The sequence below is a fragment of the Salvelinus alpinus genome, chromosome 2, assembly GCF_045679555.1.
Source record: "Salvelinus alpinus chromosome 2, SLU_Salpinus.1, whole genome shotgun sequence".
NCBI lineage: Eukaryota > Metazoa > Chordata > Actinopteri > Salmoniformes > Salmonidae > Salvelinus > Salvelinus alpinus.
The window spans coordinates 24,133,816-24,155,564 of NC_092087.1; the positions used below are offsets into that span (position 1 = coordinate 24,133,816).

General features: G+C 41.5%; 1 protein-coding gene across 1 annotated transcript in view; it reads left to right on the forward strand.

The window, feature by feature from the left end:
* The first annotated feature begins 3,644 nt into the window (after positions 1-3,644).
* The window catches only part of LOC139557210 (inositol hexakisphosphate kinase 2-like), a 37,606-nt gene continuing 19,501 nt past the window's right edge, over positions 3,645-21,749 (forward strand). Inside the window, exon 1 of the mRNA XM_071371722.1 lies at positions 3,645-3,748. The gene's annotated coding sequence lies outside the window, so the exon portion shown is untranslated. The remainder of the gene's footprint in view (positions 3,749-21,749) is intronic.

Genomic DNA, 21,749 nt, shown 5'->3' on the forward strand with positions numbered 1-21,749 from the left:
TTCAGATAACTGAGAATCATGTCCAGTGAGAATTGACATTAACTATGGTTCTGAAAGGAAAGTGGAGAAAGAGAACTTAGGCTACAGCACTGCTATTTATGAGTGACATGGCTTGTATAACACAGGTAAGTACAGTTGAAGTCGGAAGTTTACATACACTTACGTTGGAGTCATTAAAACTCGATTTTCAACCACTCTACAAATTTCTTGATAACAAACTATAGTTTTGGCAAGTCGGTTAGGACATCTACTTTGTTTATGACACAAGTAATTTTTCCAACAATTGTTTACAGACAGATTATTTCACTTATAATTCACTGTATCAGAAGTTGACACACACTAAGTTGACTGTGCCTTTAAACAGCTTGGAGAATTCCAGAAAATTATGTCATGGCTTCAGAAGCTTCTGATAGGCTAATTGGCAACATTTGAGTCAATTGGAGGTGTACCTGTGGATGTATTTCAAGGCCTACCTTCAAACTCAGTGTCTCTTTGCTTGACATCATAGGAAAATCAAAAGAAATCAGCCAAGACCTCAGGAAAAAAATGGTAGACCTCCACAAGTCTGGTTCATCCTTGGGAGCAATTTCCAAATGCCTGAAGGTACCATGTTCATCTTTACAAACAATAGTACGCAAGTATAAACACCATGGGACCACGCAGCCATCATACCGCTCAGGAAGGAGATGCGTTCTGTCTCCTAGAGATGAACGTACATTGGTGCGAAAAGTGCAAATCAATCCCAGAACAACAGCAAAGGACCTTGTGAAGATGCTGGAGGAAACGAGTACAAAAGTATCTACATCCACAGTAAAACAAGTCCTATATCGACATAACCTGAAAGGCCACTCAGCAAGGAAGAAGCCACTTCTCCAAAACCGCCATAAACAAGCCAGATTACGGTTTGCAAATGCACATGGGGACACAGATCGTACTTTTTGGGGAAGTGTCCTCTGGTCTGATGAAACAAAAATAGAACTGTTTGGCCATAATGACCATTGTTATGTTTGGAGGAAAAAGGGGGAGGCTTGCAAGCCAAAGAACACCATCCCAACCGTGAAGCACGGGGGTGGCAGCATCATGTTGTGAGGGTGCTTTGCTGCAGGAGGGACTGGTGCACTTCACAAAATAGATGGCATCATGAGGTAGGACAATTATGTGGATATATTGAAGCAACATCAAGACATCAGTCAGGAAGTTAAAGCTTGGTCGCAAATGGGTCTTCCAAAGGGACAATAACCCCAAGCATACTTCCAAAGTTGTGGCAAATTGGCTTAAGGACAACAAAGTCAAGGCATTGGAGAGGCCATCACAAAGCCTTGACCTCAATCCTATAGAAAATTTGTGTGCAGAACGGAAATAGCGTGTCCGAGCAAGGAGGCCTACAAACCTGACTCAGTTACACCAGCTCTGTCAGGATGAATGGGCCAAAATTCACCCAACTTATTGTGGGAAGCTTGTGGAAGGCTACCCAAAACGTTTGACCCAAGTTAAACAATTTAAAGGCAATGCTACCAAATACTAATTGAGTGTATGTAAACTTCTGACCCACTGGGAATGTGATGAAAGAAATAAAAGCTGAAATAAATCTCTCTGGTATTATTTTGACATTTCACATTCTTAAAATAAAGTGGTGATCCTAACTGACCTAAGACAGTGAATCTTAACTAGGATTAAATGTCAGGAATTGTGAAAAACTGAGTTTAAATGTATTTGGCTAAGGTGTATGTAAACTTCTGACTTCAATTGTAGATAATAGCATTGGCTATAATACACCACAGCAGGCCTAATGCCTAGTCAAATAAACATTACAGTAATGTTGAAATGTATACATAATATTAATACACTGAGTATGAATGATATATTATAGAAAATAGCCTAGCTCCATAAATGAGCAACACTAATAAACGGCTAATCGCTAACAGTCATGCTTATGCATTCCAATGCAAAATGCTAACAGTAATGCTAATGCTAGCAGGAGCACGAGCTAGCTAACAAGCTCAACACATGGTAATTATACAAAATAGACCACAAAACTTAACTCCACATAATATGACACCTATCTCAAGGCACTTACGTTTAGATGCACGCTCAATTAAACATCAGGCATACAGGAGGAAAACTTTACCAGGAGGATAACTGTGAAACTGCTCATCCAGATGGGGAAAGCACGTTTCTGACCACACATCGTGCTGGGGTCATAGATTAATTGATTCTGAAATCCCGGGGATTAAGGCCGCTGATAGGCTTAACGAGTTGGTGATATGTATTTGGCGTCACCTTGACCAATAAGACACTAACAAAAGTGTGGGTCCTCTAAATGAGACTATGCTGCCAGACTAAAACTAACCAGAAGGGACGGCTAGAATCAGCTGGCCGTTTTAACGTGCTTCAGAGTTATTGAATTAACCTGTCAGGTGACACTGAGGTGGTCAGGTTTGCCACATCTTCAACCAGCTAAAACCACACAATCAGCATGCACTTCTATTGTATTCTACTCTATCAGAAAACTATAAGGGCACAAGGCAAAACCCAGATGCAGACACAGGAGGCAGATGGTTTGAGTCTGATATTTATTACATTCAAAAGGGGTAGGCAAGAGAATGGTTGTAAACAAGCAAAAGGTCAAACCAGTTCAGTGTCTAGGAATGTACAGTGCGGCAGGCAGGCAGAATGGTCAGGCAGGCGGGTACAGAGTCCAGAAAACAGCCAAGGGTCAAAACCGGGAGGACTAGTCAAAGAGAATAGACAAGGCAGGCGCACAGGGAAACCACACTGGTTGACTTAGAAAATACAAGACAAACTGGCACAGAGAGACAGGAAACACAGGGATATATACACCACGGATAACAAGCGACACCTGGAGGGGGTGGAGACAATAACAAGGATAGGTGAAACTTGATCAGTGTGTGACAGAAAACATTATTTATCCATTAATTTATCATGCAGCAGCCAAGCCTGGAATGCATTTCTTAAGTCTAAAGGTGTTTGGGTAAATGTAGAGCCTTGTATTTATCTAAAGATATGGCTCTAGGTAAATTATGCAAAACTGAATTTTCCATGTTATATCTATGACCTACTGTATTTTGCCGGCTATGACATGGCACAGAGTTTCTTTGCGCAATATCGCGAGACTTTCAGAAACGCTTGCGAAACAGACCAAACAGAGCCGGGGTTTTTGGTGTGAGAAGTCAATGATAGAAGTGAAAAATTATTCACGAAATCTAAATACATAACCTAGATTCGATCCAATGTGTTAATTAGTTGAACATGTTTAATTCAAACCTTGGGAATTGGACAAACGGATACGTTTTCATTTTTCTCAAAAACAACTTTATATCGCTGGAGTGCGTTTGATTTGACGGCGTGCACATGCGCAGTTCGGCGCGAGACGACAGTTAGACCCAATGCGGGTTTCTACGATTGAGTTTAGATATCCAACGTCGCCATGACATCGCCTACAAGTGTGATCGGGGATTTCTATTGGAGAAGCAGTTTTAGCCTATCTTCATATTGTACTGTCTTTGACATAGGTCTTCGCATAAATCAAAGCAACTGGTTGCTATGGCATCGGGGAGAGGTCGTGCCGTCAACCAATCAGAGACGAATTCCCACGGTCTCATAAACCAATGAAAATTGGACTCTGGGAATAGCGGAAATACATGAAACCCATAGCACTAATATTTTTTTTGTTGATCATACCGCGTGTTTATAGGGAATCTCGAGTTGATGATCGCCAAAACCCAAGGTAAATATGCATTCACCGGTAAAAACGGTTTATAACTTTTATAAGTTGATAATTTTGCTTGGTGGTAAATTAAGTAAATTCTACCTATATGCGTACAGAACAATTTCTGACTATTTTGCACGGCGACCTAACGTTAGCTAGCTACCAAACTAAAGCTAACGGTACCCTCGCTAGAAGCACTAGCAGTAACCATAAATGAACGTTGTGGATCAGTCCTAACACTTTCCAGCATTAAATAGAGAGGTTACTAACATTGTTTTTCTAAGGCAGTGGTGGAAAAAGTACCCAATTGTCATACTTGAGTAAAAGTTAGGATGCCTTAATAGAAAATAACTCAAATAAAAGTCACCCAGTAAAATACTACATAAGTAAAAGTCTAAAAGTATTTCATTTTAAATATACTTAAGTATCAAAAGTAAATGTAATTGCTGAAATATACTTAAATATCAAAAGTAAGAGTATTAATAATTTAAAATTCCTCATTATTCCCAACCAGTCAGCCCAAGTTTTTTAAATATATATATTTTTTATTTACGGATAACCAGGGGCACACTCCCAACACTCAGACATTAATTTCCAAATGAAGCATTTGTGTTTAGGTAGTCCACCAGATCAGAGGCAGTAGAGATCAAGAGAACATCCTGGGTCAAGTGCAAGAATTTGACTATTTTCTTGTCAAAATGTAATGAGTACTTTTGGGTGTCAGGGAAAACGTATGAAGTAAAAAGTACATTATTTTCTTTAGGAATGTAGTGAAGTAAAAGTTGTCAAAGCTATAAATAGTAAAGTACAGAAACTCCCAAAAACGACTTATGCTGTACTTTAAAGTATTTTTACTTAAGTACTTTACACCACTGTTCTAAGGCAATGTCAGAGACCAAGTTTCACTTACCTTAGACTCCCAATGTGTCCCAAAGCAAAGTTTCACTGTGTGTTCGACATTTCTCAACGCTCTCATAAAGAGTTTGCGTAACTTGTGTGCAAATGTGTTCCTCCAGTCTTTATTGTTAGGCCTGTAGATTTGGAACAGTGACTTTTCATTTCACTGTCAACTCTGTGTGTGTGAGATAAGAGGGGTCTCTGGTGGTGGTGTAGGCTTTGAGTCACAGAGCGATGTCTGTGGTTTCGAAGGATGACATTTTCTCTCACCAGAGCAAACACCTATAATTTGGAACCCGACTCAGGTTGCTTAGGTGCCCACTCTTTGATATACAGTACCAGTTAAAAGTTTGGACACACCTACTCATTAAAGGGTTTTAATTTATTTTTACTATTTTCTACATTGTAGAATAATAGTGAAGACATAAACTATGAAATAACACCTATGGAACCATGTAGTAACCAAAAAAGTGTTAAACAAATCAAAATATATTTTGTATCTTAGATTTTTAAAAGTAGCCACCCTTTGCCTTGACAGCTTTGCACACGCTTGGCATTCTCTCAACCAGCTTCATGAGGAATGCTTTTCCAACAGTCTTGAAGGAGTTCCCACATATGCTGAGCACTTGTTGGCTGCTTTTCCTTCACTCTGCGGTCCAACTCATCCCAAACCATCACTAGCACATTAGAGGCTGCTGCCTATAGGTATAGACTAGAAATCACTGGCCACTTTAACCTCACTAGGGTAAGTGGGACGCTACCTGGCCAACATCCAGTGAAATTGCAGAGCGCCAAATTCAAAAACAGAAATACTCATTATAAAACATACAAGTGTTATACATCGGTTTAAAGATTAACTTCTTGTTAATCGAACCACGTTGTCAGATTTCAAAAAGACTTTATGGCGAAAGCGTACCATGCGACTCTCTGAGAACAGCGCCCAGCAGACAAATCATTACAAACAGTTACCAGCCAAGTAGCGGAGTTACACAAGTCAGAAATAGAGATAATATTAATCACTTACCTTTGATGATCTTCATATGGTTGCACTCACAAGACTCCATTTACTCAATACATTTTTGTTTTATTCAATAAAGTCCCTGTTTGTATCCAACAAACTCAGTTTTGTTCTTGCGTTTTGTTCAGTAATCCACAGGCTCAAACGCAGTCACAACAGGCAGACGAAAAATCCAAATGGTATCCGTAAAGTTCGTAGAAACATTTCAAACGATGTTTATAATCAATCCTCGGGTTGTTTTTAGCCTAAATAATTGACAATATTTCAACCGGACAATAACGTTGTCAATATAAAAGGTAAACAAGAAAGGCGCGCTCTCGGTCGCGCGCATCAAAAAGCTCTGCAACACTGTAGGGTCCACTCATTCAGAGTGGTCTTACGCCCTCATTTTTCAGAATACAAGCCTGAAACAATTTCTAAAGACTGTTGACATCTAGTGGAAGCCATAGGAAGTGCAATTTGAGTCCTAAGTAAATGGATACTGTAATGGCGTTCAATAGAAAACTACAAACATCAAAAAATCCCACTTCCTGGATGGAATTTTCTCAGGTTTTCACCTGCCAAATCAGTTCTGTTATACTCACAGACATTCTTTTAACAGTTTTGGAAACTTTAGAGTGTTTTCTATTCACATCTGCCAATTATATGCATATCCTACCTTCTGGGCCTGAGTAGCAGGCAGTTTACTTTGGGCCCGCTTTTCATCCGGAAGTGAAAATAGTGCCCCCTAGTGAAGTTAACTTCTCTGGGGCAGGTGGGACGCAAACATCCCACCGGCCAATAGCCAGGGAAAATACAGCGCGCCATATTCAAATAACATGATATAAAAATCAAACTTTCATTAAATCACACATGTAAGATACCAAATTAAAGCTACACTCGTTGTGAATCCAGCCAACATGTCAGATTTCAAAAAGGCTTTTCGGCGAAAGCATAAGATGCTATTATCTGATGATAGCACAACAGTAAACAAAGAGAGTAGCATAATTCAACACTGCAAGCACGACACAAAACGCAGAAATAAAATATAAATCATGCCTTACCTTTGACGAAATTCTTTTGTTGGCACTCCAATATGTCCCATAAACATCACAAATGGTCCTTTTGTTCGATTAATTCCGTCGATATATATTCAAAATGTCAATTTATTTGGACTGTTTCATCCAGAAAAACACAGCTTCCAACTCTCGCCAAGTCACTACAAAATATATCAAAAGTTACATGTAAACTTTACCAAAACATTTCAAACTACTTTTGTAATACAACGTTAGGTATTTTTAAACGTTAATAATCGATCAATTTGAAGACGGGATGATCTGTGTTCAATACAAAAAGAAAACAAACTGACGCAACTTTTTTCGTAACGTGACTCTCTCAAAAAATGTACTTAGTGTGACCCTCATTTACGATAGCCCTACTTCTTCACTACACAAAGGAATAACCTCAACCGATTTCCAAGGACTGGTGACATCCAGTGGAAGCGGTAGGAACTGCAAGCAAGTCCATTAGAAATCTGGTGTCTAAGAAAACTAATTGAAAAGACAGTGACATCAAAAAAATACAAATTCTGAATGGTTTGTCCTCAGGGTTTTGCCTGCTACATAAGTTCTGTTATTCTCACAGACATGATCCAAATCTACTAATAATATGCATATCTTATATTCTGGGGATGAGTAGCAAGCAGTTGAATTTTGGCATGCTTTTTTTCCCGAAAGTGAAAATGCTGCCCCCTGCCCTCAAGAAGTTAACTTCTTGCAACTATAGGGGGTGCTGTTCCGCATTAGCATTTTTTGGTCTCCAAATTAAACTGCCTCGTGCTCAATTCTTGATCGTACAATATGCATATTATTGTTATTATTGGATAGAAAACACTTTCTAGTTTCTATAGCCGTTGGAATTTTGTCTCTGAGTGGTACAGAACTACTTCTACAGCACTTTTCCTGACAGGGAGTCAGATTTCAGAAATTTTGACCCCTGATCTGGGGTCGGTTTTAAGGTGCCTGTAAATGCTATGGAGAAACCGACACTGCCTACGTCTTCCTCTGGGTGTCAGTACGTCATGACGTTTTGAATGGATTCGATTGCGCAATCAGAGCCACTATAAAACACGAAAACGTGGAAGTACCGTTCTCTTCCTGCATGCGTCTTGCGCAAGATGGACATCAGACCTGCCTCCTTCCAAATGGTTGTTTAGCCAGTGATATTTCTCCGGTCATGTTTTTACTCGTTATAGTTGTTAGAAACATCATAATGTAGTTAATTTGAACCGTTTTATAGCAATTTATATCCGTTTAGTGCGATTTTGAGGAATTTCTTTGTCGTGCACTCTGAAACTTTGGGCACGTTTCGGGGTCCCGTTCGATCGTTAGTGGACATTTCGAAGGACAGAGGACATCTATCGACCAAAAGAAGATTAGGCCCAAGAAAGGATACATTGCCCAAGAATCTGATGGAAAATCACCTCATAGTAAGAAATATTTAATATGATAAATCGTTGTTCTGTCGAAATATTTTAAACGCATATTACGCCATTTTGTTTGTTATAGCTTCTCTTGGCGAACGCTGTATAAGAAAGTAAGGATAATTTTAGAAATGTAAATCAGCGATTGCATTAAGAACTAATTTGTCTTTCGATTCCTGTCAACCCTGTATTTTTTAGTCAAGTATATGATTAGCTTTCGATTAAACTAGATCACTCTGAAAGATGACGTCCGACATTTTGAGGCTTGATTTCCTACTATTTTCATTGTATAACCACGGTTTTGTATGGCTAAATATGCACATTTTCGAACAAACTCTATATGTATGTTGTAAAATGATGTTACAGGAGTGTCATCGGAAGAATTCTGAGAAGGTTAGTGAAAAAATTAATATATTTTGGCGATGATTACGTTATAGCTCTCTTTGGCTTGAATCGATGCTCTGGTAACGTTTGCACATGTGGTATGCTAACTTATCGATTTATTGTGTTTTCGCTGTAAAACGCTTAGAAAATCTGAAATATTGTCTGAATTCACAAGAACTGTGTCTTTCCATTGCTATGCTTTGTCTATTTTTATGAAATGTTTTATGATGAGTAAATTGGTCATACACGTTGCTCTCTTTAGTAATTCTAGTCGAGTTGTGATGGTGGGTGCAATTGTAAACTGTGATTTCTACCTGAAATATGCACATTTCTCTAACAAAACCTATCCTATACCATAAATATGTTATCAGATTGTCATCTGATGAGTTTTTTTCTTGGTTAGTGGCTATCAATATCTTAGTTTAGCCGAATTGGTGATAGCTACTGGTGGAGAGAAAAAATGGTGGACAAAGAAATTGTGTATTTTGCTAACGTGTTTAGCTAATAGATTTACATATTGTGTCTTCCCTGTAAAACATTTAAAAAAACAGAAATGATGGGTTTATTCACAAGATCTGTATCTTTCATCTGGTGTCTTGGACTTGTGATTTAATGATATTTAGATGCTACTATCTACTTGTGAAGCTATGCTAGCTATGCTAATCAGTGTGTGGGGGGGTGGGGGGTGATCCCGGACCCGGGGTAGAGGCTCATGAAAGGTTAAGGAATGGAACACTAGTCACTTTAATAATGTTTACATATATGGCATTACTCATCTCATATGTATATAACGTATTCTATACTATTCTACGGTATCTTAGTCACTTAATGTTTACATATCTTGAAATACTCATATGTACAGTGGGGAGAACAAGTATTTGATACACTGCCGATTTTGCAGGTTTTCCTACTTACAAAGCATGTAGAGGTCTGTAATTTTTATCATAGGTACACTTCAACTGTGAGAGACGGAATCTAAAACAAAAATCCAGAAAATCACATTGTATGATTTTTAAGTAAATCATTTGCATTTTATTGCATGACATAAGTATTTGATCACCTACCAACCAGTAAGAATTCCGGCTCTCACAGACCTGTTAGTTTTTCTTTAAGAAGCCCTCCTGTTCTCCACTCATTACCTGTATTAACTGCACCTGTTTGAACTCGTTACCTGTATAAAAGACACCTGTCCACACACTCAATCAAACAGACTCCAACCTCTCCACAATGGCCAAGACCAGAGAGCTGTGTAAGGACATCAAGGCTAAAATTGTAGACCTGCACAAGGCTGGGATGGGCTACAGGACAATAGGCAAGCAGCTTGGTGAGAAGGCAACAACTGTTGGCGCAATTATTAGAAAATAGAAGAAAATAGAAGAAGTTCAAGATGATGGTCAATCACCCTCGGTCTGGGGCTCCATGCAAGATCTCACCTCGTGGGGCATCAATGATCATGAGGAAGGTGAGGGATCAGCCCAGAACTACACGGCAGGACCTGGTCAATGACCTGAAGAGAGCTGGGACCACAGTCTCAAAGAAAACCATTAGTAACACACTACGCCGTCATGGATTAAAATCCTGCAGCGCACACAAGGTCCCCCTGCTCAAGCAGGCGCATGTCCAGGCCCGTCTGAAGTTTGCCAATGACCATCTGGATGATCCAGAGGAGGAATGGGAGAAGGTCATGTGGTCTGATGATTCAAAAATAGAGCTTTTTGGTCTAAACTCCACTCGCCGTGTTTGGAGGAAGAAGAAGGATGAGTACAACCCCAAGAACACCATCCCAACCGTGAAGCATGGAGGTGGAAACATCATTCTTTGGGGATGCTTTTCTGCAAAGGGGACAGGACGACTGCACCGTATTGAGGGGAGGATGGATGGGGCCATGTATTGCGAGATCTTAGCCAACAACCTCCTTCCCTCAGTAAGAGCATTGATGATGGGTCGTGGCTGGGTCTTCCAGCATGACAACGACCCGAAACACACAGCCAGGGCAACTAAGGAGTGGCTCCGTAAGAAGTATCTCAAGGTCCTGGAGTGGCCTAGCCAGTCTCCAGACCTGAACCCAATAGAAAATCTTTGGAGGGAGCTGAAAGTCCGTATTGCCCAGCGACAGCCCCGAAACCTGAAGGATCTGGAGAAGGTCTGTATGGAGGAGTGGGCCAAAATCCCTGCTGCAGTGTGTGCAAACCTGGTCAAGAACTACAGGAAACGTATGATCTCTGTAATTGCAAACAAAGGATTCAGTACCAAATATTAAGTTCTGCTTTTCTGATGTATCAAATACTTATGTCATGCAATAAAATGCTAATTAATTACTTAAAAATCATACAATGTGATTTTCGGGATTTTTGTTTTAGATTCCGTCTCTCACAGTTGAAGTGTACCTATGATAAAAATTACAGACCTCTACATGCTTTGTAAGTAGGAAAACCTGCAAAATCGGCAGTGTATCAAATACTTGTTCTCCCCACTGTATATACTGTATACTATTCTACTGTATCTTAGTCCGTTCCGATCTGACATCGCTTGTCCATATGTAAATAGTCTTACTTCATTCCTACTTAGATTTGTGTGTATTGGGTATATGTTGTGTAATTAGTTTGATATTACTTGTAAGATATTACTGCACTGTCAGAGCTAGATGCACAAGCATTTCACTACACCTGCAATAACATCTGCTAATCACGTGTATGTGACCAATAACATTTTATTTTAATTGGGTTGAGGTCGGGTGATTGTGGAGGCCAGGTCATCTGATGCAGCACTCCATCACTCTCCTTGGTCAAATAGCCCTTCCAGAGCCTGGAGGTGTTTTTGGGGTCATTGTCCTGTTGAAAAACAAATGATAGTCCCATTAAGCTCAACCCAGATGGGATGGGGTATCACTTCAGAATGCTGTGGTAGCCATGCTGGTTAAGTGTGCCTTGAACCACACATGCTGTGGAGAACATCCATCCATTCACCTACTGGTTGGAACGAGGATCTCAAATTTGGACTCAAGTTTTGGATAGACCTCAACCGGTCTAATGTCCATTGCTCGTGTTTCTTGGCCCAAGCAAGTCTCTTCTTATTATTGGTGTCCTTTAGTAGTGATTTCTTTGCAGAAATTCAACCATGAAGGCCTGATTCACGCAGTGTTCTCTGAGCAGTTGATGTTGATGTGTCTGTTACTTGAACTCTGTGAAGCATTTATTTGGGCTGCAATCTTAGTCTGGTAACTCTCTAATGAACTTATCCTCTGCAGTAGAGGTAACTCTGGGTCTTACTTTCTTGTGGTGGTCCTCATGAGAGCCAGTTTCATTGTAGTGCTTGATGGTTTTTGCGACTACACTTGAAGAAACTTTAAAAGTTCTTGACATTTTCTGTATTGACTGACCTTCAAGTAATGATTTACTGTCGTTTCACTTTTCTTATTTGAGCGGTTCTTGCCATAATATGGACTTTGTCTTTTACCAAATAGGTCTATCTTCTGTATACCACCCCTACTTTGTCACAACACAACTGATTGGCTCAAACGCATTAAGAAGGAAAGAAATTCCACAAATTAACTTTTAACAAGGCACACCTGTTAATTGAAATGCATTCCAGGTGACTACTTCATGAAGCTGGTTGAGAGAATGCCAAGAGTGTGCAAAGCGGTCGTCAAGGCAAAGGGTGGCTACTTTGAAGAATCTCAAATATAAACACTTTTTTGGTTACTACATGATTCCATGTGTTATTTAATAGTTTTGATGTCTTCACTATTATTCTACAATGTAGAAAATTGTTCAAATAAAGAAAAACCCTTGAATGAGTAGGTGTGTCCAAACTATTGACTGGTACTGGAGATGAACCTATACTCTAAGTGTAATTTTCTTGGCTAATTGAAAAACAAGCTAGTTCTAAGAGTGTATTCATTTTGTATCTGTTTCTAATCAAACTGAAATTTGCCCTGGCTAGCACCTCATCATGATGTTATACAGGCCATTGGCCCTGAGGGTAACTCACTTTAGATGGTGTTCTTTTCCAGGCCTTACGTAAGGCATGTAGGGTATCCCTCAGAAATGAGAGACTTCCTCCCGGCAGTGACGTTACGCCTTTCTCACCCTAACCCGAACTATCTGTCCCTACAGCTAGCCAGCTACCGTGGTGATATGTTCCTGTTACTGCACCTGTGGGGTAAATGTACTCTGTGGAAATTGAGTCCATGCTGCTGGTCTGACACGCTGGCCTTCCACTGGAGATGGATGGTCAAGACATGAGACGAAGGCTTTTCTTCCACATAGCTTCTCCGAGTAGTCCATGTGGCTCCAGTCCAATGCAAACTATCTCAGAAGGATTAGGTGTGAGGTGCGGGAAGTACAATTTGAGTTGGGACACATTAAGTTGTGTGTGTGTGCGCTCTGTGCACCCACCTGTGTCCTCCTGAATGACAGGCATTTGACAACCTGCTGTGAGATGCCTTACCTCAGCCAACTCTATGACACATTTTTGGAGAGACAACCATGGATAGACACAGGCCATGTTTACCAGAAAACAGGACAGCAATTCTGTGGAAATGGTGGTTGTGTTACATAACCAGCCTATGGAACCTCTCCCTCCTAGGTTATCTGGCCTGGTACTGACCCAATCTTCAGAACCATGCCTTCCTCCTGTCTTGCCCTCATTCTTCCTTCCCTCAGACTTCCTGGGGGGTTCCAAGAACTAGCCACTCTGTGGTTCTGCATAGCAGCGAAATCAATCTGACAAGGCAAGGCGTGTTGGAGAATGCTGCTGACAACCTGTCCATATCTCATAGTGGAGTGATGGCAGGTTGGGATGGGAAGAAGACCCATGGAAAGTTCAGTGTTCTTCTGATGCGTACAGTAGGTTATAAGAAACTGGCCTAATGAATAGCTTTAAACGTAGGCTCAATAGCAGATGTCCATTAAAACCATGATCAGGCCTAGGCTATGTTCCGATGAGTTGTTGGTTGGTTGCATTAGAATTTGCTGCCTCTTAAATGGCATGTTTAATAGCTAACCATTAATGTGTTATATCATGATGGAACAAACACCCACTGGGTTAATCTTGCCATGTCTGTTCTTCATAGATTAGATTGGTTTGGCTCCCCTCAACCAAAGGCATGTTTTTTTATTTTATTATTGCAGGCATTGTCAAGGGTGAGACACCTGGTCCTGGACATCTCACCTGTTTAAATGTTTTTATCCTAGTCTGTCATTTGGATGAGAGGGAAAGAAACACACGTCTTACATTGTCAGCATCACTCTCGTATGACGATAGAGGCATTGCAGAGTTGGCTGGAGGCCACAATTCCCTACCCCATTAGCACGCCCCTGGTCCTCCCCTCCACCCTCCTTTCCCAGACCCACAGTGTCTGCTGTGAGTCACTCAGCCCCTGTTAATCTGAGATCCCTCTGAAGTTTGGGCTCCGATCTCTCTCTCACACACACACTCCTGTCCCGCTGGCACTGTGATTACTGGGGTTTAGTGGGTTGGGCACACACTCGGAATGGGGCGGGGTAAGGGTTAGCACCGTAGCAACAGGATGAAAATGGCAGAGACATCAAAAGGACAGGATAAATTTACACACTCACTCATTTGCCAGCAGCATACCACCCTGCATACCACTGCTGGCTTGCTTCTGAAGCTAAGCAGGGTTGGTCCTGGATGGGAGACCAGATGCTGCTGGAAGTGGTGTTGGAGGGCCAGTAGGAGGCACTCTTTCCTCTGGTCTAAAAAAAAAAAAAATATCCCAATGCCCCAGGGCAGTGATTGGGGACACTGCCCTGTGTAGGGTGCCGTCTTTCGGATGGGACGTTAAACGGGTGTCCTGACTCTCTGAGGTCATTAAAGATCCCATGGCACTTATCGTAAGAGTAGGGGTGTTAACCCCGGTGTCCTGGCTAAATTCCCAATCTGGCCCTCAAACCATCATGGTCACCTAATAATCCCCAGTTTACAATTGGCTCATTCATCCCCCTCCTCTCCCCTGTAACTATTCCCCAGGTCGTTGCTGCAAATGAGAACGTGTTCTCAGTCAACTTACATGGTAAAATAACGGTAAAAAAAAAAAAAATTGCCCTAATATGGCTCTGCTCACACACCAATGTATGTAGCCTAAGCCATCAGAGACATTCAGTCACATATCCTTAATAAGCTTTCTAGACACACAGATGACTTTAATACTTTAATATAGCCTAGTCCAATTCTATAATTATTATTTTGCCTAGCTTTAATGCAGAGTTTCCCAAACTAGGGGTCGAAACCCCATGTGGGGTCGCCTGATTTTAAAAGGGGATCGTGAGAAAAATAAATAAGTGGTTGTAGTAAACAGAGCGGTTTCTATTTACTTCCTACAAATGTGGAGCTGTCTTTTGAACTATTTAAGTTACAAAATATTATGAACCCATCACTGAAAGAGAAGACTCTCAGGAACACATACAGTATGTGTCTTCTCTTTTCCTCTACAATGCCCACAAGTGTAGTTAGAACACAGTGGACAAGACTAGGTGCTAAATCAGTGGAGAAACAATAACATAATGAATGACATGGAACTCTATTCCACATCAAGCAACTGACGCAAGCAGTAAAATTAGATTAAAAAAACAGATTAAAAAACACCTTCTGGAACAGCGGGGACTGTGAAGCAACACAAACATTGGCACAGACACATGCATACACACACACGATAACATACGCACTATACATACACATGGATTTAATACTGTAGATATGTGGTGGAGTAGGGGTCTGAGGGCACACAGTGTGTTGTGCAATCTGTGAATGTATTGTAATGTTTTAAAATTGTATAAACTGCCTTCATTTTGCTGGACCCCAGGAAGAGTAGCTGCTGCTTTGGCAGCAACTAATGGGGATCCATAATAAATACAAATGATGCGCATATTCTATCAAAAGTACTGTCAGACTGATTTGTAATAGACTGCCGTAGCCCCAAGTGTGTATGTGTGTGTATTAAACGTTTCTGTTTTTTAAAACTTGTGGGGTCATATTTTTATTTATTTAATCAAAATGGGGTCGGGGCCAAAAGTTTGGGAACCCCTGCTTTAATATCTTTCACACTCTTGTTGACTGACAGCTTAAACTAGTGATTGACAGATTGAGAGAGAGATTTGGTATTCTCTTTAGGCTGGCCTATTCTAGGACTGTGTGGATCATATGAAATCAGATCTGACAACTGAGCCATATCTGATATTATCTATGCACACACACTCTGTCTTCTGCCAGGATGGGAGGGGGTTTCCCTGCCCCGGAGAGGGGGGGGGGCTGGGGAGACTAAAGCATTTCTGGAGGGACACTATGGCTTTATTTGTGCACCATCAATTCTAAACCAGGGAGTGACAATGCCAGGAAAAGCAATAACGCTCCCTCCATACCTCTGATAGTCCAACATTTTAACTGCCAATCATCATTCCCTCCATAGGTCACAGACAGTCAGTAATTTGGTCACTGACTGTTATGTAAATTGTATGTTGGTGTCTTGTTAAATGCATGAAGTATATCCTAACCTCTGCTCTTTTGTTGTCCTGCCCTGTAGTGCTTAGTCTAGTCATTTCAGCAAGCCATGACACCTACCATCTCAGAATTTTCTGAAATAATTTCTGTAGTTAGAAACAGACAATTATTTTTCAGGAATGCTTATCTTATCCAAGTTTTAATTTGAATTAGCCTTTTTTATTTATTTATAGGATTCACATAATATTCCACAAATTTTAGCACCCAACATCTGATTTGGACCAAACTTCTTCTTCCTACCATTGAGTAAGACATGAGAAATCAAATAAAATGGTCAAAAGCCATCCAAGAACCCCCACATCCCATGCAAATCCCACCCCAATAACCAGTATACTGTTCTCTATGTTTGACACGTTAATATGGAGCTGCGGCTTGGAGTATTGCTTCTTCAATATTTGTATCTGTGAATCTGGTAATGTTTGTTTTCCTCTGTTAGAGAAATTAGCCATTGGAAGTCGCTTGCAATATTTACCATAAATCAGTGCGACATTACCATGTTTTGCCCACTAGATGCCACTGTTTCTGCTACTGCCACCACACCCTTTCATACATTTTCCAGGTTTATTAAATGAGTCAACATTTTATTTGCAACTTTGAGTACAAACCAATCGCTTTTGCTCATGGTTAAAATAAATTGTGTGGTCAAGCCAGTCCTCCATGAAGCAATTCAGTTTGTCCTTCTCTTAGCAATGTAATGAATTAACACAACTCTCCTTGAATAGTCCAACAAATGGAAGCTCTCTAAGGGCTATCCATATGGTGCAATTCTCATATGAATAATTTTCCTACTAGCCTATGGAGAAATTGGCTTGTGACTAACCCTAATAAAATAAAAAATACAATTATAAACCATTGCATGGAAGTCATGTTTGTTAATACAATTATTAGAAAACATCTCTCTCTATATATATATATATATATACACTGCTCAAAAAAATAAAGGGAACACTAAAATAACACATCCTAGATCTGAATGAATGAAATATTCTTATTAAGTACTTTTTTCTTTACATAGTTGAATGTGCTGACAACAAAATCACACAAAAATGATCAATGTAAATCAAATGTATCAACCCATGGAGGTCTGGATTTGGAGTCACACTCAAAATTAAAGTGGAAAACCACACTACAGGCTGATCCAACTTTGATGTAATGTCCTTAAAACAAGTCAAAATGAGGCTCAGTAGTGTGTGTGGCCTCCACGTGCCTGTATGACCTCCCTACAACGCCTGGGCATGCTCCTGATGAGGTGGCGGATGGTCTCCTGAGGGATCTCCTCCCAGACCTGGACTAAAGCATCCGCCAACTCCTGGACAGTCTGTGGTGCAACGTGGCGTTGGTGGATGAAGCGAGACATGATGTCCCAGATGTGCTCAATTGGATTCAGGTCTGGGGAACGGGCGAGCCAGTCCATAGCATCAATGCCTTACTCTTGCAGGAACTGCTGACACACTCCAGCCACATGAGGTCTAGCATTGTCTTGCATTAGGAGGAACCCAGGGCCAACCGCACCAGCATATGGTCTCACAAGGGGTCTGAGGATCTCATCTCGGTACCTAATGGCAGTCAGGCTACCTCTGGCGAGCACATGGAGGGCTGTGCGGCCCCCCAAAGAAATGCCACCCCACACCATGACTGACCCACCGCCAAACCGGTCATGCTGGAGGATGTTGCAGGCAGCAGAACGTTCTCCACGGCGTCTCCAGACTCTGTCACGTCTGTCACATGTGCTCAGTGTGAACCTGCTTTCATCTGTGAAGAGCACAGGGCGCCAGTGGCGAATTTGCCAATCTTGGTGTTCTCTGGCAAATGCCAAACGTCCTGCACGGAGTTGGGCTGTAAGCACAACCCCCACCTGTGGACGTCGGGCCCTCATACCACCCTCATGGAGTCTGTTTCTGACCGTTTGAGCAGACACATGCACATTTGTGGCCTGCTGGAGGTCATTTTGCAGGGCTCGGGCAGTGCTCCATCTGCTCCTCCTTGCACAAAGGCGGAGGTAGCGGTCCTGCTGCTGGGTTGTTGCCCTCCTACGGCCACGTCTCCACGTCTCCTGATGTTCTGGCCTGTCTCCTGGTAGCGCCTCCATGCTCTGGACACTACGCTGACAGACACAGCAAACCTTCTTGCCACAGCTCGCATTGATGTGCCATCCTGGATGAGCTGCACTACCTGAGCCACTTGTGTGGGTTGTAGACACCGTCTCATGCTACCACTAGAGTGAAAGCACCGCCAGCATTCAAAAGTGACCAAAACATCAGCCAGGAAGCATAGGAACTGAGAAGTGGTCTGTGGTCACCACCTGCAAAACCACTCCTTTATTGGGGGTGTCTTGCTAATTGCCTATAATTTCCACCTTTTGTCTATTCCATTTGCACAACAGCATGTGAAATGTATTGTCAATCAGTGTTGCTTCCTAGGTGGACAGTTTGATTTCACAGAAGTGTGATTGACTTGGAGTTACATTGTGTTGTTTAAGTGTTCCCTTTATTTTTTTGAGCAGTGTGTATATGTGTGTGTGTGATTTGTGACATTTACCATTAACATTGCAAAACAATATACAGTGTGTATTTGGCACTTTTACTGTTGAAGAGACCAAACCATTAGAACTGCTGTAGCCTAATGGTTTGCTTGTTCACCGGGAATGTTCTAACTAATCCATACTTTTTTGAAGGACATAGAGGGTCTGTTTCCTAGACAATCATTAAGCCAAAGAGAATGACAAACTGAATTGCTTCATGGAGTATTGGCTTGAATTGTGAGGATGACCATACAATCTATTTTCATCATGAGCAACAGCTATTTATTTTCAAACCAATGTTGCAAAGAAAATGTTGTGATCCATTTAACAAACACGAGACCTCCAACATGGATGAAAGGGTGTGGTGGCAATTAGAAGGAGCGGTGGCAGCTAGTGAGCAAAACGTGGTACTTTCACACTCATTTATGGTAAATCATGCAAGTGATTTCGATGGCTAATTTCTCTGAACGGGGGAAAAATAACACAACCAGATTTACAGGGAATACATTACAAAGAAACAATACTCTAAGCAGCAGCTCCATACTACTTGTCAAACATGGAGAACTAATACTGGTTGTTGGGGTGGGATTGGCATGAGGGGCCCGTGGGTGGCTTTTGATCATTTAATGGATTCCTCATGTCTTACTCATTGTTAAGAAAAATGTATGTCCAAATCGGATGTTAAGTACTATATTTATTGAAGATTCTATGAATTATATAAATAAAAATGACCAATTTGGGTGGAATCAATTAGCTTAATTCTAAGACGTAATTATATTTGAACAAAATAGTATTTCAGGAATGCTAATCTTAACTACAGAACAATCTGAGATGGTGGGTGTCAAAATCCTTCTTTCTTGTGCTTTTGAAGGTGGAATGACTCGCTAGTTGTTAAGAAGCATAGTTAGCTATATAAGGCTCCATAAGTGGCACAAGCAAGTGACTGTTATGCCAGGGAAGTCGGTTAGATTGAGTGAGAGAGAGGGAGGCCCTGGTATTTGTCCTTGAGAGTACATAAGCGTGGCTCCGTTCCACAGTAACAGCCGAGTCGTTGGAACCTGCTTTGTTAGGTAGAGTATGCAGGAGGTATAGGAAAGACCATGGCAGAATCCTGTCCTGGTGCCAACTCGCCTACATTCCTCCCTCTACTCCACCCTACCTTACCCTACTCCACCCCATTCTCTCTCTCTCTCTGGCACCCTATTGCTCTAATTAGAATCTGATGCACTTTTATTGAAGGATTACTACCTTATATTGAGCCTGGGATCTCATTTTCACTGGTTTATTATAACATACTCTGGCACAATGACTGTCTCACTCTCTTTCTCCCACTCTCGCTCTCTCCACGTCCTATTTTGCTATGATAGGGTCAGGCTGATGCCTCCTGCACTCTCCTGTTCTCTTCAGCTGGGGATCACGTGCAGCAGATCACCCAGAGAATTATGGACTTGAAGAGTATGAAGGGATTTGAGACTGCAAAGGGGTTTAGTCTCAGATTGTGGAAGCAGGGAAGTGCAAAGTAGTGATGTTTTGGGATTGTAAAAGGTGCACTATGCATAAATCGCTCTGCCATTTCCTGGTTGCAAAATTTCAGTTTGTGACAAAACAAGCAAGTAGTGTAGAGAATCATTGTACCATCTAAACCGCTGTGAAAATATTTTCCATAACCCAAAATATTGTATTTCCACCTGTTTTGAAGCTGGTGTACAAAACCGAAAGTAAGACGCAAAAACGAAACTTAAGCTCGGGAAGCATAGAAATAGCGCATATAGAACAGATCTACTGCTTCTTAGACTTGATTTCAATGAGAATGACTAGCATTTCTACGTGAATTTGGTCAAGTTACCCAAAAAGTTATATTGCAGCTTTAAGGGGTCGATGGGAACAGAGGAATTGTATTGAGAGGGAGTGGTGATAATGGTGGAGAGAAGGTAAAAATGACTAGGGCTACTCTTTACTCTCTCATCATCAATCTGACACACTCACACACTGACCATATTCCAGCTCCCCACTCATTGGCACAGACCTTGAATTGTAAATTACTTTTATGTTTAAGATATGGAAAATGTCTATGCAAATTGCAACTCTCTCAGCTGATCTGAATCTGTTGTAACGTGGGCTACTTGTAGGGTTTGTTATTGCACATATTTTCAGTCTGTATGTGGATGTATTCATCTATTTAGCTGCCTGTAAGAATGTAGGCTATGGGGTTTCTTCTGTCTGTTTACTGAATATGTGTGTGTCTTGCTCTATCAGAACGCTTTCTTCAGTGACTCAGGCTGCAGTACTTTTCCACTGTGCTCTGCAGCTTTCTGTCTGCTGTGGGACTCAGTGGCCTGCTCATTGGACCAGGCCCAGTTTCCCCATCAACACCCACTCAGGGGCCTTCATCACACCCATCACCCAATCCACTGGCTGGCCAGCTCACCTCAACAGCCAGCCAGACACCCCATCTCTCAATCCATCAGACACTGCTCTTCCTTTCTGATAATGATTCAGCAAGCGATTCAGATGGAGAGTTTTGGCTGGGCGGGTTCATTAGAGGAGAGGGAGGGCTACCTCTGTGATCTATCCAGACACACATGTACTCTCCCTCACGTGTTCACACGTGAGAACCATGGCACAAATTGTTGGTCAGGACACCAAAACACACTGTTCTCCTGCCTAAATAACTTCTATCAACAGCCTCCTTCACTGTCCACACTTGTTTTAAAAACACACACTGACTAATGACTATGCATCTGAAGCAAAAACCTATTATCAACATGAAGCCACAGCAGCCTAATAACCCACCTACATCAGACCACCAATGCTGCTTCCCAACAATCGGGCTGTTTTTAGTGTGTGAGGGTGCACTGTGCAGGATCTTGACTTAAGTATTGCGTTTCCAGGGTGAGAGCAGACTCCAGCCCTCAGTCACCCTGTAATGATCATATTTCCAAGTGGAGCTTTAAAAGCCAAGCTTGAATTGCCCAAAGGCAGCCTGTCCAGACTCTCTCTCTTGTTCTCCTTCTCTCCAGAGAAGTAATTTTCCATTTTCAACCCTCTCCCCATCCTTTTCTATCTTCTCCATGTTGGTTTCCTCTGGTTTACCTGGGCCTCTAGTACTGTTAGTGTCTGATACACGGCAGATAGGCTACTTGTACTGGCTGGCTCTCCTTTTCTGGTCATGAACAAAGGACAACATGCATGCAGGACGACGTGAACGAAGTGCATGGGT